Source organism: Cryptomeria japonica, unplaced genomic scaffold (genome assembly GCF_030272615.1).
Source record: "Cryptomeria japonica unplaced genomic scaffold, Sugi_1.0 HiC_scaffold_51, whole genome shotgun sequence".
In the NCBI taxonomy this organism is placed as follows: Eukaryota; Viridiplantae; Streptophyta; class Pinopsida; order Cupressales; family Cupressaceae; genus Cryptomeria; species Cryptomeria japonica.
Window position 1 is genome coordinate 182,501 of NW_026728873.1, and position 8,561 is coordinate 191,061.

At 63.0% G+C, this 8,561-nt stretch overlaps 1 non-coding gene across 1 annotated transcript; it reads right to left on the reverse strand.

The window, feature by feature from the left end:
- Positions 1–3,566: 3,566 nt before the first annotated feature.
- LOC131862761 (5S ribosomal RNA) lies at positions 3,567–3,685 on the reverse strand. Its single transcript, XR_009361698.1, has one exon. It is a non-coding gene; the product is annotated as a 5S ribosomal RNA (ribosomal RNA).
- Between the last annotated feature and the right edge of the window lie 4,876 nt (positions 3,686–8,561).

Here is an 8,561-nt window from a genome sequence, read left to right on the forward strand (position 1 = left end):
CAAGGAGCGCTCCGAAGTGTGCTCCAAGGTGCGGCGTGCACGAAGTCGGAGCCCGGTTTGCCCCGGGTGCGCACCTCGCGTGCACCTTCGCCGCGGTGGGCACCATGGCGTGCACGAAGTCGGAGCCCGGTTTGCCCCGGGTGCGCACCTCGCGTGCACCTTCGCCGGGGTGGGCACCTTGGTGTGCAGACCTTGGCTGGGTTGCGCGCCCTGGTGGGCACCATGGTGCGCACCAAGGAGCGCTCCGAAGTGTGCTCCAAGGTGCGGCCTGCACGAAGTCGGAGCCCGGTTTGCCCCGGGTGTGCACCTCGGGTGGGCACCTTGGTGCGCATGCCTTGCCTGGGCTGCGCACCAGGGCGGGCTCAAGATGGCACCCGCGTTCCTTTTTTTTCACTATCTTTCAAAACGGAAATTTTAAAATCTCATTTTTTTTTGCCTTTTTCTGGAAATTAGTGAAGGCAGCGCATCAAAGGTGCGCACCTCGCTGCCCACCACGGTGCGCAACGCCGGTGGGCACCCGGGAGTGCTTCGAAGTGTGCTCCAAGGTGCTGCGTGCACGTTGTCGGAGCCCGGTTTGCCCCGGGTGCGCACCTCGCGTGCACCTTCGTCGGGGTGGGCACCTTGGCTGGGTTTGCCCCGGCTGCGCTCCGAAGCGGGGTTATTGGAGCGCCGCCTCTTTTTTTGTCGGAGCGTTTGGTGGGGTTTCTCGCATTGGCTCTTCCGAGGCCCGGTTGCCACCCTGGCGCGCACGAAGTCGGAAGTAGGGTTAATTGCCCGGGTGCGCACCTTTGCCAGGGTGGGCACCTTACCTGGGCTGCGCACCAGGGCGGGCTCAAGATGGCACGCGCGTTCCGTTTTTTTCACTATCTTTCAAAACGGAAATTTTAAAATCTCCTTTTTTTTTTGCCTTTTCTGGAAATTAGTGAAGGCAGCGCATCAAAGGTGCGCACCTCGCTGCCCACCTTGGTGTGCTCTGAGGTGCGCACCCGGGAGCGCTACGAAGTGTGCTCCAAGGTGCGGCGTGCACGTTGTCGGAGCCCGGTTTGCCCCGGGTGCGCACCTCGCCTGCACCTTGGCCGGGGTGGGCACCTTGGCTGGGTTTGCCCAGGGTGCGCTCCGAAGCGGGGTTACTGGAGCGCCCCCTCTTTTTTTGTCAGAGCGTTTGGTGGGGTTTCTCGCATTGGCTCTTCCCAGGCCCGGTTGTTGGGTGCGCTCCCACCCTGGCGCGCGCGAAGTTGGAAGTTGGGTTAATTGCCCGGGCGCGCACCTTCGCCAGGGTGGGCACCTTGGTGCGCACACCTTGGCTGGGCTGCGCACCAGGGCGGGCTCAAGATGGCACCAGCATTCCCTTTTTCTCACTATCTTTCAAAACGGAAATTTTAAAATCTCGTTTTTTTTTTGCCTTTTATGGAAATTAGTGAAGGCATCGCATCAAAGGTGCGCACCTCGCTGCCCACCTTGGTGTGCTCCGAGGTGCCCACCACGGTGCGCAACGCCGGTGCGAACCCGGGAGCGCCCCGATGTGTGCTCCAAGGTGCGGCGTGCACGAAGTCGGACCCCGGTTTGCCCCGGGTGCGCACCTCGCGTGCACCTTGGTGCGCACACCTTGGCTGGGTTGCGCGGCCTGGTGGGCACCATGGTGCGCACCAAGGAGCGCTCCGAAGTGTGCTCCAAGGTGCGGCGTGCACGAAGTCGGAGCCCGGTTTGCCCCGGGTACGCACCTCGCGTGCACCTTCGCCGGGGTGGGCACCTCGGCTGGGTTGCGCGCCCTGGTGCGCACCAAGGAGCGCTCCGAAGTGTGCTCCAAGGTGCGGCGTGCACGAAGTCGGAGCCCGGTTTGCCCCGGGTGCGCACCTTCGCCGCGGTGCGCACCATGGCGTGCACGAAGTCGGAGCCCGGTTTGCCCCGGGTGCGCACCTCGCGTGCACCTTCGGCGGGGTTGCGCGCCCTGGTGGGCACCATGGTGCGCACCAAGGAGCGCTCCGAAGTGTGCTCCAAGGTGCGGCGTGCACGAAGTCGGAGCCCGGTTTGCCCCGGGTGCGCACCTCGCGTGCACCTTCGGCGGGGTTGCGCGCCCTGGTGGGCACCATGGTGCGCACCAAGGAGCGCTCCGAAGTGTGCTCCAAGGTGCGGCGTGCACGAAGTCGGAGCCCGGTTTGCCCCGGGTGCGCACCTCGCGTGCACCTTCGCCGCGGTGGGCACCATGGCGTGCACGAAGTCGGAGCCCGGTTTGCCCCGGGTGCGCACCTCGCGTGCACCTTCGCCGGGGTGGGCACCTCGGCTGGGTTGCGCGCCCTGGTGCGCACCAAGGAGCGCTCCGAAGTGTGCTCCAAGGTGCGGCGTGCACGAAGTCGGAGCCCGGTTTGCCCCGGGTGCGCACCTCGCGTGCACCTTCGCCAGGGTGGGCACCTCGGTGTGCTCCGAGGTGCGAACCCGAGAGCGCTCCGAGGTGCCCACGAAGTCGAAAGTCGGGTTAATTGCATTGTTTTCCCCGGGTGCGCTCCGAGGTGCGCAACATCGGCGCGCACCAAGGAGGGCTCCGAAGTGTGCTCCAAGGTGCGCACGATGGCGTGCACCTCTGGTGCGCACGATTCGGAGCTCGGTTTGACCGGGGTGCGCACACCTTGGCTGGGTTGCGCACCTTTTGTGCGCTCCAAGGTGCGCACGAAGTCGGAGCTCGGTTTGCCCCGGGTGCGCACCTTCGCCAGGGTGCGCACCTTGATGCGCACGCCTTGGCTGGGCTGCGCACCTTGGTGGGCGCCATGGTGCGCACCTTTCGTGCGCTCCAAGGTGCGCACGAAGTCGGAGCTCGGTTTGCCCCGGGTGCGCACCTTGGTGGGCGCCATGGTGCACTCCGAGGTGCCCAAGATTGGTGCGCACCAAGGAGCGCTCCGAAGTGCGCTCCAAGGTGCGCGCGAAGTCGAAAGTTGGGTTAATTGTCCGGTTTGCCTCGGGTGCGCACCTTGCGTGCACCTTCGCCAGGGTGGGCGCCTTGGTGCGCACACCTTGGCTGGGCTGCGCACACCTTGGCACCCGCGTTTCCTTCATTTTAAATTTTTTTTTTTTACAATCTCTCAAGTGGGAAATTCTATAATCTCAACTTTTTTTGCCTTTTCAGGAAACTTTTGAATGGAGCGCATCATTGGTGCGCTCCGAAGTGTGCTCCAAAGCTCTCTCCAGCTGCGTGCACCTGCCCCGGCCGCGCACCCGGCCCCGCCCAGCTTCGCTCACCTGTCCCGGGCGTCTGGTGCGGAACCTTAGAGTAAGAAACATCACCGTGCACCTTGGCCAACGTGCGCGACTCGACCGAGCGCGCACTGGCCGAGGTGCACACCGATTTCACCTGGGTGCGCGCGCAGCACCTCGGGCGCACCGGGGTGCGCGCACAACGCCCGGGTTGCACCGTGGCCTGTGTGCTCGGGGCGCCTCGGGTGCGCGCTCGGTGTCGCCCCCGCGCGCGCGGTAGTGCGGGCAGCGCACCCCGGCCCGGCCCGGCCCCGACGAGAACGCAAACGGGCAAAAGGTTTATTCAAATAGCATTGCGACGCCCGGCGAAAAACTAAAAAAGGGTGCAACACCGGGACTTCCCGGGAGGTCACCCATCCCAGTACTACTCCGGCCCAAGCGCGCTTAACTGCGGAGTTCTGATGGGATCCGGTGCACTAACGCTGGTATGATCGCACCCGTTATGAGCTTGTCGCAGTGTGTACTTAGCAAACCGCGACCCACGTGCGAATCCACCCCGGCCACCCACCCCCGTCGAGGTGCACACCCTCCCTCGCGAAGTGCGCCCCGTTCGCCAAGTGTGAGCCCTGCCCGGGTGCGCGCACCTTGCTAGGGCGTCGGGTGTGCACCCGGCCCGGCCTACGTGCGTGCACCTGGAGGGGGCGTCGTGTGCGTGCAGTGTCCCGTCTGCAACGCGGTGCCCACACACCACCTCGGGCGCAACGACCTGCGCTCACATGTGGGCCGAGTGCACCTTGGTGCATGTTCGGGGCGCCTCGGGTGCACGCTCGATCTTGCCCCGGTGCACCAAGGCGCTCGGTTTGCCCCGGGTGCGCACTTGGTGCAAGGTGGGCACCCAAAATAGGGATCAAGCACCAAAACACAAGTTTCGGGATGCAAAATGGGACCCAAGGACCACAAATGCGTTCCAAGACCCATGATGGGTCCACGAGAACAAAAATGTGTTCCGAGACTTAATAAACAAATATTGGGTTTTAGGAGAAGAAACATGCTCTGATGCCCAAAACGAGAATCGACCCCGAAAAGGCCACAGGCCAAAAGTGGGATGCGAGACAAAAAAAAATGGGACCCGAGGACCAAAATTGGGTTCCCAGGTCGAAGACAGGGCAACCGGACAAGAAACGACCTCTAAGGCTCGAAATGAGTCCCGACGACTAAAACTTGACAAGAAGCACCCATCAGGCACCCAACTCGACACCCATGGGATGCCGACCCACCCGGGCTTCCACCTAGCACACCTTGGCACCCACCCACCCTCGCACCCAACCTCGCACCCAACTTAGCACCTTTGAACCCACATTGGCACTCACCCTGACCCTGGCACCTTGGAACCCACATTGGCACTCACCTTGACCCTGGCACCCACCTTTGCACTCACCTTGGGACCCACCCTGGCTCCCACCTCGGCACCCACCCAGACACCCACCTTGGTTCCTTGGCACCCACCTTGGATCCTTGGCACCCACCCCGACACCCACCTTGGCACGCAACTTGGCTACTTGCCACCCATCTTGGCTCCTTGACGCCCACCCCGACAACCACCCCGTGACCTACCCTGGCTAGGGTTGGTGCACACCCACCCTGGTGCCCACCTTGGCACCCACCCTATGACCCACCTTGGCACGCACCTTAGTACCCACCCCGTTACCCACCCTAGGACCCACCCCGTGACCCACCTTGGCCAGGGTGGGTGCCTTGGTGCGCACAACTTGCCTGGGCTGCACACCAGGGCGGGCTCAAGATGGCACCCGCGTTCCGTTTTTTTCACTATCTTTCAAAACGGAAATTTTAAAATCTCATTTTTTTCTTTTTTTTGCCTTTTCTGGAAATTAGTGAAGGCAGCGCATCAAAGGTGCGCAATGCTGGTGCGAACCCGGGAGCGCTCCGATGTGTGCTCCAAGGTGCGGCGTGCACGAAGTCCGAGCCCGGTTTGCCCCGGGTGCGCACCTCGCGTGCACCTTCGCCGGGGTGAGCACCTTGGCTGGGTTGCGCGCCCTGGTGCGTACCAAGGAGCGCTCTGAAGTGTGCTCCAAGGTGCGGCGTGCACGAAGTCGGAGCCCGGTTTGCCCCGGGTGTGCACCTCGGGTGCGCACCTCGCGTGCACCTTCGCTGCGGTGGGCACCTTGGCTGGGTTGCGCGCCTTGGTGGGCACCATGCAGTGCACGAAGTCGGAGCCCGGTTTGCCCCGGGCGCGCACCTCCGCCAGGGTGGGCACCTTGGTGCGCACAACTTGCCTGGGCTGCGCACCAGGAAGGGCTCAAGATGGCACCCGCGTTCCGTTTTTTTCACTATCTTTCAGAACGGAAATTTTAAAATATCGTTTTTTTTTGCCTTTTCTGGAAATTAGTGAAGGCAGCGCATCAAAGGTGCGCAACGCTGGTGCGAACCTGGGAGCGCTCCGATGTGTGCTCCAAGGTGCGGCGTGCACAAAGTCGGAGCCCGGTTTGCCCCGGGTGCGCCCTGGTGGGCACCATGGTGCGCACCAAGGAGCGCTCCGAAGTGTGCTCCAAGGTGCGGCCTGCACGAAGTCGGAGCCCGGTTTGCCCCGGGTGTGCACCTCGGGTGGGCACCTTGGTGCGCATGCCTTGCCTGGGCTGCGCACCAGGGCGGGCTCAAGATGGCACCCGCGTTCCTTTTTTTTCACTATCTTTCAAAACGGAAATTTTAAAATCTCATTTTTTTTTGCCTTTTTCTGGAAATTAGTGAAGGCAGCGCATCAAAGGTGCGCACCTCGCTGCCCACCACGGTGCGCAACGCCGGTGGGCACCCGGGAGTGCTTCGAAGTGTGCTCCAAGGTGTTGCGTGCACGTTGTCGGAGCCCGGTTTGCCCCGGGTGCGCACCTCGCGTGCACCTTCGTCGGGGTGGGCACCTTGGCTTGGTTTGCCCCGGCTGCGCTCCGAAGCGGGGTTATTGGAGCGCCGCCTCTTTTTTTGTCGGAGCGTTTGGTGGGGTTTCTCGCATTGGCTCTTCCGAGGCCCGGTTGCCACCCTGGCGCGCACGAAGTCGGAAGTAGGGTTAATTGCCCGGGTGCGCACCTTTGCCAGGGTGGCACCTTACCTGGGCTGCGCACCAGGGCGGGCTCAAGATGGCACGCGCGTTCCGTTTTTTTCACTATCTTTCAAAACGGAAATTTTAAAATCTCCTTTTTTTTTTGCCTTTTCTGGAAATTAGTGAAGGCAGCGCATCAAAGGTGCGCACCTCGCTGCCCACCTTGGTGTGCTCTGAGGTGCGCACCCGGGAGCGCTACGAAGTGTGCTCCAAGGTGCGGCGTGCACGTTGTCGGAGCCCGGTTTGCCCCGGGTGCGCACCTCGCCTGCACCTTGGCCGGGGTGGGCACCTTGGCTGGGTTTGCCCAGGGTGCGCTCCGAAGCGGGGTTACTGGAGCGCCCCCTCTTTTTTTGTCAGAGAGTTTGGTGGGGTTTCTCGCATTGGCTCTTCCCAGGCCCGGTTGTTGGGTGCGCTCCCACCCTGGCGCGCGCGAAGTTGGAAGTTGGGTTAATTGCCCGGGCGCGCACCTTCGCCAGGGTGGGCACCTTGGTGCGCAAACCTTGGCTGGGCTGCGCACCAGGGCGGGCTCAAGATGGCACCAGCATTCCCTTTTTCTCACTATCTTTCAAAACGGAAATTTTAAAATCTCGTTTTTTTTTTGCCTTTTATGGAAATTAGTGAAGGCATCGCATCAAAGGTGCGCACCTCGCTGCCCACCTTGGTGTGCTCCGAGGTGCCCACCACGGTGCGCAACGCCGGTGCGAACCCGGGAGCGCCCCGATGTGTGCTCCAAGGTGCGGCGTGCACGAAGTCGGACCCCGGTTTGCCCCGGGTGCGCACCTCGCGTGCACCTTGGTGCGCACACCTTGGCTGGGTTGCGCGGCCTGGTGGGCACCATGGTGCGCACCAAGGAGCGCTCCGAAGTGTGCTCCAAGGTGCGGCGTGCACGAAGTCGGAGCCCGGTTTGCCCCGGGTGCGCACCTTCGCCGCGGTGGGCACCATGGCGTGCACGAAGTCGGAGCCCGGTTTGCCCCGGGTGCGCACCTCGCGTGCACCTTCGCCGGGGTGGGCACCTCGGCTGGGTTGCGCGCCCTGGTGCGCACCAAGGAGCGCTCTGAAGTGTGCTCCAAGGTGCGGCGTGCACGAAGTCGGAGCCCGGTTTGCCCCGGGTGTGCACCTCGCGTGCACCTTCGCTGCGGTGGGCACCTTGGCTGGGTTGCGCGCCTTGGTGGGCACCATGCAGTGCACGAAGTCGGAGCCCGGTTTGCCCCGGGCGCGCACCTCCGCCAGGGTGGGCACCTTGGTGCGCACAACTTGCCTGGGCTGCGCACCAGGAAGGGCTCAAGATGGCACCCGCGTTCCGTTTTTTTCACTATCTTTCAGAACGGAAATTTTAAAATATCGTTTTTTTTTGCCTTTTCTGGAAATTAGTGAAGGCAGCGCATCAAAGGTGCGCAACGCTGGTGCGAACCTGGGAGCGCTCCGATGTGTGCTCCAAGGTGCGGCGTGCACGAAGTCGGACCCCGGTTTGCCCCGGGTGCGCACCTCGCGTGCACCTTGGTGCGCACACCTTGGCTGGGTTGCGCGCCCTGGTGGGCACCATGGTGCGCACCAAGGAGCGCTCCGAAGTGTGCTCCAAGGTGCGGCGTGCACGAAGTCGGAGCCCGGTTTGCCCCGGGTGCGCACCTCGCGTGCACCTTCGCCGCGGTGGGCACCATGGCGTGCACGAAGTCGGAGCCCGGTTTGCCCCGGGTGCGCACCTCGCGTGCACCTTCGCCGGGGTGGGCACCTTGGTGTGCAGACCTTGGCTGGGTTGCGCGCCCTGGTGGGCACCATGGTGCGCACCAAGGAGCGCTCCGAAGTGTGCTCCAAGGTGCGGCCTGCACGAAGTCGGAGCCCGGTTTGCCCCGGGTGTGCACCTCGGGTGGGCACCTTGGTGCGCATGCCTTGCCTGGGCTGCGCACCAGGGCGGGCTCAAGATGGCACCCGCGTTCCTTTTTTTTCACTATCTTTCAAAACGGAAATTTTAAAATCTCATTTTTTTTTGCCTTTTTCTGGAAATTAGTGAAGGCAGCGCATCAAAGGTGCGCACCTCGCTGCCCACCACGGTGCGCAACGCCGGTGGGCACCCGGGAGTGCTTCGAAGTGTGCTCCAAGGTGCTGCGTGCACGTTGTCGGAGCCCGGTTTGCCCCGGGTGCGCACCTCGCGTGCACCTTCGTCGGGGTGGGCACCTTGGCTGGGTTTGCCCCGGCTGCGCTCCGAAGCGGGGTTATTGGAGCGCCGCCTCTTTTTTTGTCGGAGCGTTTGGTGGGGTTTCTCGCATTG